We start from the raw sequence: 10,090 nt of genomic DNA on the forward strand, positions 1-10,090 counted from the left end.
TAGGTTACATATTAACAAACGAAAAAGCAATTTACAAACCAAACGAGGCTGTGTGCGCGCAGAGTCTGACAGCAGATTAAAAAAAAAGAGGAGCGGGTTGAAAGTTGGTGTTAAGCATGTCTGGAAACTCCTGCAGAACAAAGAGAAAAATACAAACATGAAACAAAAGGAAGATTGAACATTTGCAACAGCAAAAAAACTCAGTATAAATTAATAGAGATTGAAACATCATCTTAGAAAATATCAGTTTTGCCCCCAAAAAATGACAAATTAAGATAAAATGTTTCATGCTGTGACAAAGAGACGTTTTAAAAAATACACACATTGTGACATATAATTAGGCATCTGTGTGGTTTTACTTTTAAAACTTTAGTCTTTACCAAAAATTAAATGTTGCTGTAGCCCACTTTTAAAAAGGATTAATTAATTTTAAAGGGTTACTTTCCTTACAGGCATTTAAAGGGTTAATTTTCCATTTACAATAGAGATATTTTGACCCTCCAGGCATACCATACAGGGCTCTGTGGGCGCCATCTTGTCTCTGCGTGTCTTTTTCTTGTAAGCACGAGGCAGACAAGGAGCTGCATGACCAGCAGAGAAAGATCGGCAGTGTTATAGAAGAAAGAAGAAAAAATAAGTTGAAGAATTAAAAGAGGCAACTTTTTGTTTTTGTGCTTTTTGACATCGGCTACGTTGTGTGCCGAAAGAACATTTTCAGAGCGGCTACGTTGTGTACGTGTCGTGTTCTTGGAAACTCCGGTGAGTAGGTAGGAGCTGTAAAATGGAGTTGACGGTTATGTTTTAAATAAAATTCTGTTAAATAGGGGAACAAAAAAATTCGGAGTGTGTAGAAAATGTTACTATAGGTTCTAACTGTGTTATAAATGTTTATCTGATTTCTTTCTGGTATACATATGCATAAATATGTATTTTTGATAAGTTAATTGAAATAGTGTTTTTGAAATATTTATTGTTTTTAAAAATTGTGTTATACGATGGTTATAATAATTATTTTTGTTAAAACTTTATTAATACATTTTTGTAATTCATCTTACAAAGTTATTTTCTCAGATTGTGGAAAAGGAAATTCCTTTTACAAAAAGTAATACTTGTCAGAAGGATTACTGAATTTTTTGTTTGTAAATTGGTTTTGGTAAACTACTAAAAAAAGAAAAACCATAAAAACAATTTCCAAACTACAGGTAAAAGATTTTAAATTTATAGAAAATATGAGATCTCGCTTAGAATATAGATTAAAATGTGTCTGAATTATTCTGTACTATGTGCAGAATTGTTTTGATGACCCTCGATTGTAGCTCGGACTTCAAGTCTTCGTTGGAGGTCGATGGCGAGCCAGGCGTAGAACGAGAGTATCCGGTTGAAGACTGAAGTACAGTGTGGCCAGCTGTTTCTGATTCCCATCAACAGGATTGATCCCAACCTTACAGGACATGAGATAAGGAACATTCCCATACACATTCACTTATCCTACCCAGGTAGAGAACAAATTGAGTGCACAAACGAGACAACGACGATTTATTTTATGCTGTTTTATTCATAATACTGATTTATTTTGTAAAAAAAGTTCAGTTTTAGGAAGAAATTCTTGTTTATGTTGTTGTTGTGTTTTATGTTGTAAAAGGTAGAGGAATAAACCTGCCCTCTGTTAGTTAAACACATTGCTGTTTTTCTTCTCTTCTTAAATGTCAGGGTTTGGGTTTCTTTGTATTGATTTTTGCTTTCTGTCTTGTTTCTGTCATGTTTGAGTTCTGTTTCCTGTTTTATTTTGAAAGGTTTCCTGTTTTGTCATGCTTTTGAGATTTACTTCCTGATTCCTAATCTCTTCTGATCTTGTTCACCTGTGTCTTGTCAGTGCTGTTTGTATTTAAGTCTTGTCTCTGCCTTCCTCTTGTGCTGGTCCATTAACGTCTCTTCCCTGACTCCCTTCTGCCGTGTGTTCATGCTACGCCCACAGTAAGTTTTAGTTTTGTTACCCTGCTCCGCAGCGCCTTTTGCTAAGAATAAACCCCTTGCCCTGGAAACATGTGCCTCCGGTCTCTGCATTTTGGGTCCTTCATGCTCACCAGCCCCTCCCAACCTGACAGAATGGACCAGCCATACTTTTTCCTGGACCCAGCAGAGCGGGACATGCGTTTTCTGGAGACTTACTACCTGGAAGCAGAGAGGACCAGGGCATGCTGGGATTTTGACCAGGCCCAGTTATCTGCTCCTGCCATGAGGGGGGGTCGTCGTCGTCACCGCCCCCTTCAAAGTCCTGTTCTTGTTCTGGAGGTGGCCCGGGACACACCACAGCCTGTTCTAGTGGTTTTGGTTTTGTGGTTTTGGTTGCTGTTTTGCTTTTTTATTTTTTTATTCTATCTCTGTACTTCTGTGTCCCTGTTAATATTTCCCACTGGATTTTCCCCATCTATTTGTTTTGAGTTCATTAGTTTATTTACGTCCATAGTTTCTGTTGCTCCTTCAGATGAGATCTCCTCCATTTCTGAGGTTTTCTTTGAATTCAGGCATCTCGGTCTTGGTATTTGCTAGTTTCGAATTTTAGCTATTTTACTAATACTTGGCATTTCTATCAAAGTATCTCCTTATTTCTACTCCTTTTCCAAAACTTGACTTCCTATCAAGAAACCAAACAGCAGAAGAATTTGTCCAAAAAACATCATCCTGAAACCAAAGCTAGAATATAAGTAAAGTTATGTTAGTGATGTGTAAAGCTACATCCATACCGCCCTTGGCAATACACTTACAACCAACCACTTCCACTGACAGTCTATGTAAACGTGTTTCAGGAATCTGCGTTCAAAATGTTTGTGTTCATGCCATGCAAGTTTCTACAACCCTTTTGACCAGTAAAGGTCTTGGCTTTGGTAGTGATGAATGGATGGCGTCCGTCCCCTTTAAGTCACAGAAGTGCTAACTGTTTGAAAATTGATCATGGAGGAGAAATGAATAACTGCAGTTTGTGCCAGAATCATGACATCAACTTTTTCATAGTTCGTGGAGCTTGGAGCAGGATTTGGGAGATTTGCAACATTTCCCGTCAAGCCTCTTCCAACTGTATGTGGCGGATATGCACTAGTAAACAGTGGAAAAAGAACAAGAAGAGGAAGAAAAGGCCCCTCCCTGTTTGTCCAGTGTGAACACTATGGGCTAAGCCCCTTTAGCGTGTTGTAGAAAGAGTTGCAGACATAACATTTCTATAAAAGATAGCTACTCTTTTGGTTCATAAAAATACATTTTTGCCAAGGGAAGTTTTGGATTTTAACACAGTCATATCAAATATCATGTGTGAAATAAATACCTAAAAAACTGTGTGTAAGATGTTTGTTTATTATAAATCAACAATTTTGTTGATTTTTAATTACAAAAATGAATACCCACCAATTCTTTTTATGTCTAAAAGACATTTAAATAGATGCACTTACTAATAAAAAAAAAGATAATAAAACAATAAATATGAGAAAACATGAATATACAACAAAATATCCTTTTGGGTATAAATATCTATTTTTGCCACAGCTGGAGAAGCAACAAATGTTCACGCTCCCATATAGGTAAAGTATAATTCTTTCACACAGAGATAGGGAGAAAGAAATGTACTGGATGCAAACACAGTGAGATGCAGAGATAGTGAGTGTGTGCAAGAAAAAAAAAAAGAAAATCGGAGCAACCAAGAGAGCGCAAGCTTGAAAGTGAATAAAAAAGTTGGAGATATAGCTGTGGGTGGAGGGCAAACTAACTTTGAACATTCTCTGCATTGAAGTTAGTATCCGTCCTCTCCAGAGGTCACAGGCAGGGCTGCTGGGAAGGTTCCTCAAACAGCAAAACCTCCCACATATTAAACTGGCAAAGCACAATATGAGCCTTTTCTCTAATTCCTCAGACCTGAGAAAAATTCTTCTTTAGATTGATAGATGGATAGATATGAGAGTGGTGACCAGGCACAGACCATGACTGACATCGACATTCAAAATAAAGGCCGTTTTATTTGTTCTATTGATTATTTGTTATGTACAGAAAGCATAGTAACTGCTTCCTGCTATATCTAAGACAGATTATTGACTTTCTGACATGTTTGAAACATAGACTGACCTGTGGGTTGCTTTGGATACTTGCAGAGTTTTGATTTTAAGTCATTCCAAAAGCTCAATGAACTTTAAATATGAAAGATTGGGGTATAATTTAAAACTGACCTGCGCCTTCCACGCACCATATGATGGTTGCCATTTCGAGAACAGACCTCAAGTGTTTTTGGTTTTTTGAGTTCACAACTGTTGCAGAAAAACCTGGTGCAATACGACCCTCGTCATCTCAATGCCATTAATCAAATGATCTTTCTAGGTTTTAGTTGTTAAAATGGAAAACTGTTCAAAAATATATTCTAGTTCAGAAAAGTTCAAGTACATTTTAAAAGTTAAATTTTGGCCTCAGATTCTGAAAATTGAGGTAAACATCTCTAGCAGATGTGAGGATACCTTACGTTTGTTAAAAAAAATCTTATAAGGAAGAGAACAAAGAAGCAATAATTCTCCTGCAACACAAGCAGCAGCTTGCTTTCATCAATAAGGCGTGATATTTCAGGACCATGGATTCTGGTGAGCACAGACCTCCGTGACAGGAAATGTCAAATACAGATCTGACTTTAATGAAACTGGGAGAAAAAGCCACCAACTTCTGCAGGATCTCTGTCACTTGGGGAACCATGATGCCTGTGTAGCACCTCAAATGCTGAGTTGGACCAGAATAGTTCTAGGTTCAGAGGAGCAGTTGAATACACTAAATTAAATAAATGACCACAGACCACAATTATGATTTTTTAACTTTTGACTTATTTATAAATGGATGGGAATTAACAAAAACACTTTCAAACAGTTCCAGAACATGAACAATTAAACCTGATAACCCAAATAAAATTTGTGTAGAAAGAAAATTGGTTAACCCCGGGGTTGGTCAAATTTTACCTTGCAAGGTTTTCAGAAAAATACTTTTTAGTTCAATTTTAAACCCAATATACCAGGTTGGTTCAAAAAAAATAATAATGCAATAAAATTATGTAAAATTCTCTTAATCAAAACAATATCTAAAAATAGAAATACAAGTCTGTTCCGTCCTTGGGCAGTTCTTTCAGATCCAGGTGATTGGGCACCTGTGGAATTAAGGTAGTCACTCTCCTACCACGATTGAACGCAATGTTCAATTTCCTCTTTGCGGCAATCAGAGTTCCAGGTTAAGGTTGCTTCTTTTCAGACTCCAGTTGGGTGGCTCGCCATCACCAGACTTCCGTCATTTGCTGCGGTGTGTGGGAACTGGGCACTCTCGACGGTGGTGAATTCACACAATGAAAAAAACCTGACCTGTCATAAGTGCAATACAAAATAAACTGTATATAAATAAATAGAAACATAAAATTCAGTCACAGCACTTAAATGTAGGTCACGCTAACACACACTTCACATTGTGAAATGCGGCTAGTTCACACGAGGGTTAGCTTGCTAACGACACCTCGTGGCTCATTAACAGTTCGAAATCACTCAAGATAAAAAGGAAACTCAAAATAATGTCATTTTGACCAAAATCATCTTACATATAAAAATAAATAAAAAACGGTATCAAATTAAGTCACAATTTTATAATGAAGAAAATGAAAAGAAAATAATTGATTATATAATAATCATTTGACTCACCAATTCCTTTGTAAATGTGAAACAAAACAAAACGTGTTATCTGGGAGGCAATATCTTGAAGACAATTGTCTTTCTTTCAAGAAAAACATAAAAGAACGGGGACAACTCGCTCACGTTCTCTCAACAGTCTGAGGTCCAGCTCACAGATCTCACATCTGACGTATCCCTCCGCGCATGTTGTTCTGTCCTTCCCAACCTACAGCGCCCTCTACAGGATAAAAACTTCTCCCACAAGTTCTAGTAACCTGGGTTACACTTGGATCCAGCTTCCATTTGAGTAGAGCCAATGCTGCACACTCTGACTTAATTTGACATGTTGATTTAAAATTAACACAAGAACCAGACAACAATGTTAAGCGGGAAACCAGCAGCCACAAACCAAATAGCAAAAGAAGAAAATCTGAAAACAAATTTAACCAAATCAGATGATACTCGAAAAAAACACTAGAGCTAAATGGAAACATCGACAAAAAACAGCCAAATTTAGTCACAGATCAAAACCATATGAAGGTCAATTTACAACTGCTATATAATAATGAGACAAACATACAAAACTTTTCCATATTTTCTGCACGTGAACTCAAGCTGAAAAAAAGGAAATTTGTGTTAAACTGAAATATTTTTACACTCATATGGAAAAAGGCATGTAAATCTAGGTACTGTTAAGGACACATTTTCTGTCAAATGCTGTGGTTTTCTACATTGTCGACACTCCACTGAGACTGATTGTGTCTTTGTTCACACTTCAAACGAGTAATATTTTATACAAGGCGATATACCTCACTGGGATTATTTTTTCTCTAAATGCAGAGGTTTTTTACATTTCTCCATTTTTTTCCAGTTTGACTTACCCTGTAAAGGGCCTGTGCCATGCTTTTCTGAAGCCTATATCCATATATGTGATTATATATGACCTTTGGCACACTAAAAAATAAATCATTTATGAAATATGAGTTATTTTTGCGAACTCTTTTCCTACTCGTAAGTAAGACGACTCAGTCTCTGAGGCCCTGCCTTCCGCTACTTGTAGATGCTATCAATTTCATGACATCAGCCTGGAACCAGCCTCGTCTGTGCTTCTCCCATAAAAACAAACAACATCCGAATTATTTTCAAAGATGGATGTGCATGCCCTGTGTTTGCCTTTAGTAGCCCCAGGGTTTATTCTAAAAATTGCGGCCGCCAGCATCTAATGGAGACCAGCGCTTATTCCATCGCAGACAGAACGGTGATAGCTAAAGGGTACATTTTTTAGTAAATTTTGGTCACAAAATGGAGACAGCAACAGATGAACTTTCAGAATTTATTAAAAAATGATGTGAACATTGTATTGGGTTATGATTAGCACTGGCTGCATTTCTTTTCTCTTTGAAGCGTCAACCTCCATCTGAAAAATTATCTTTCTTTTCATGTGAATCATTTTCCTGGAGACAAGCCAGATTTCCACCTTCACTCAATAATCCATGTTCTACGGTGGCCGAGAGGTGCAAGACACATTTACATTTAAGATACAACCAACAACAAATCCTGGTACAAACTAACAAGTCATGAAGCACTAAAAACAATCTCGGTACAAATTAACAAATACTGACACACAACAGAAAATCACAGAACGAATTACAGAGTGCTGAAACCCAAAATCAAATCCGGGTGCAAGTTAGGAAATACAGAATCACAAAAGCAATCACATTACAAATTTACTAACCCAGAAACACAACAATGAAAGCGGAGACACGGCTTCTAATAGAAAGGGAACGTCTTAAATCCCTGAAGTGACGTAATATTAAACTTACTGTTTATGATTTTTTACATTTATTTATTACTGTTTTTTTAATGTGGACATTTTAAATACATGAAACAGTTAAAAAGCATTTTTTAACTGTTTTACTACAATGAAAATTACAATCATGTTTAGCAAAGTCAAATGCAAAAACTTGACCTCGCTAAGTAAACATTGTTGTAATTTTTAATGCAGTAATACAATTTTAAAAAAAGCTTTTGGACTGTTTTATGTATTTATAATGGCCACATAAAGAAAACAGTAATAAATAACTTTTTAAAAATCATACACGATTGGTTTTGTATTAAGTCCCTTTCTGTTGGAAGCCGTGTCTCCGCTTTCATTGTTGTGTTTTTGGATTTGGTCATCAAACAGCAGGCACTAGATATAGCTTCTAAAAGACTCTAAATTTGTTTTTTATTGTTTTATATCTATTGTTTGTGTCATTTTGTTAATGGGGAATCAATCTCAATGAAAACCAACACTAATACAGCACAAAACCCACCAGGAGTTAGCAAACAACCCAAATACTAAATCCTAAACTCCTGAGCTGCAGGGTTCACTGACAGAACTGTTTTGAACCCAGTGGCCTCACTTGTCATTGATTTCCCTCTCCATGCAGGCTCAACGTGTGGCGTGCCAATACGCAGGTGGTGGCAATGTGTTTCTCTGTTTTTAATTTTACCCCAGTCTAAACACAAACAACAAAGCCTCAGGCTGTGTGTCAGGAGAACCACCTGATTCTGAAGAGCACCAGCCATGGTCTGCCTGCACCATCCGTCTGCATTAGTGTCAAAATGCACTGGATTCAGCTGGCAGATATGTAGTCCCAGTTTTTTTTTGTTTTGCTTTGTTTGGGGGTTTTTTGGGGAGGGGGGTCTTCTTGCTTCAATGACTTCTATTTCACTTAGTTTTAATAAAAAGTGCAGTAAATGAGGAAAAAAAAATATATATATATATATAGATTCATATAAGATAAGATATGATATTCCTTTATTAGTCCCACGATGGGGAAATGTCCTTGTTGCAGCAGCAGTACAGGTACAGAGAGCGATATATAAAGAAAAAGAGAAAAACTATGGAGTCAATATACACACATATATACACAATATACAAACATACATTTCCAAAAAATTGCACAGGATGACCATATAATCGGTTATTGCACAGGGTAAAAGAAATATGACAGAGCCGATGATGTTGGTTAACGTGTTTCACTGGGAGCAGCTAAGGTTGTACAGTCTAACGGCAGCAGGTAGAAACGACTTCAGACACTTAGGATGTCTCAGTCTGATGCTGAAGGAGCTGCACAGTGAGGACACAGACTCATACATGGGGTGGCCGTCGTTCTCCATCATGGATGATAGCTTAGCTACCATCCTCCTCTCTCCCACCTCCTGCATTGAGTCCAAAGGCAGCCCCAGAACGGAGCTGGCCTTCTTCACCAGCTTCTTCAGCCGCTTCCTGTCTGCTGCCGAGATGCCGCTGCACCAGCAGACAGCTCCATAAAAGATGGCTGATGCCACCACAGAGTCATAAAAAGTCTTTAGGAGTGATCCCTGATCCCTGCACTCCAAAAGACCTCAGTCTCCTCAACATATATATATATAATACATATATATATATGAACCCAGGGTTCGATTCTGAACAATTAAGCAATTAACATCACCCAGTGAGGGTCCTTGGGCAAGACCCTTAACGCTACTGCCTACCTCATAATATGAGAGAAAATGAACCACATGTCATGCCGGCTCAGACCTCGCCCGGCCAAACAAGGTCTGCGTCAGGTGCTTGTACAAGACGGAAATGGACTAGATGTGAGAACAAGGTTCTGTTAGAATGCTACTACTCACCCAGAGGGGGGTTACATGCAGATCAAGGCCAACTGGCAACTCCTATCACAACTTGAGATTGAAATGGTACAACCGGTACAACGGTTGTTGTACGGTACAACCCGGTTCCGGGTTACACAGCAGGACGCGTGGCGTGCCTCTCTGCGAATACAACTATCTTCAAATTACTTAAAAGGTTGATTTTCCCCAAAAAAGAGAGCTGACCATGCCCCCCAAGAAACCCCAGGAATACGAAGACCTCAAAAATACTCTTGACATTATTCAAGAAACGCTGAAAAGTTTTATGGAACAAGTGTCGACTAAGCTAACGCCACTTTGGGAAATGATGGAAGAGTTCCGAAGATTTCGGGCTCAAAACGAGCAGCGAGAAAACCGAGTCCAGATTCTGGAGAAAAGACTGGACGATGTGGAACAGCAAGTAAGGATGAATAATGTCATTCTCACTGGAGTACCAATCAAGCCTCGAGCGAAGCTGAATGCAGCAGGAGCTAGCACTGCTAATGCTAGCGCTAGCGTAGCTAGCAGTGCTAATACGGAGATCGGTGCAGAGTCTTTGGAGCAGCAAATACATTAATTTCTCACATCTAAAGGGATTTCCCTGGATCTCAATACCATCGAGACCTGCCACCTGCTCCCCAGGAGAAAGGAGACGGATAAACCAGCGATCCTCATCAGGTTTGTGAATCACAAACACAAGCTGGCTTTGATGACCCAAAGGAAACACCTGAAAGGTTCGGCTGCTTATCTGAACGACC

General features: G+C 38.3%; 2 long non-coding RNA genes across 2 annotated transcripts; one reads left to right on the forward strand and one right to left on the reverse strand.

Annotated features, from left to right (window-relative positions):
- The first annotated feature begins 554 nt into the window (after positions 1–554).
- On the forward strand, positions 555–1,675 carry LOC110016982. Its single transcript, XR_002292303.1, has 2 exons — positions 555–759; positions 1,290–1,675. It is a non-coding gene; the product is annotated as an uncharacterized LOC110016982 (long non-coding RNA).
- A 3,164-nt stretch (positions 1,676–4,839) lies between these two features.
- On the reverse strand, positions 4,840–5,957 carry LOC110016977. Its single transcript, XR_002292298.2, has 2 exons — positions 5,703–5,957; positions 4,840–5,372 (listed from the first exon to the last, which is right to left on the reverse strand). It is a non-coding gene; the product is annotated as an uncharacterized LOC110016977 (long non-coding RNA).
- Between the last annotated feature and the right edge of the window lie 4,133 nt (positions 5,958–10,090).

The sequence above is a fragment of the Oryzias latipes genome, chromosome 17 (genome assembly GCF_002234675.1).
Source record: "Oryzias latipes chromosome 17, ASM223467v1".
Lineage (NCBI taxonomy): Eukaryota > Metazoa > Chordata > Actinopteri > Beloniformes > Adrianichthyidae > Oryzias > Oryzias latipes.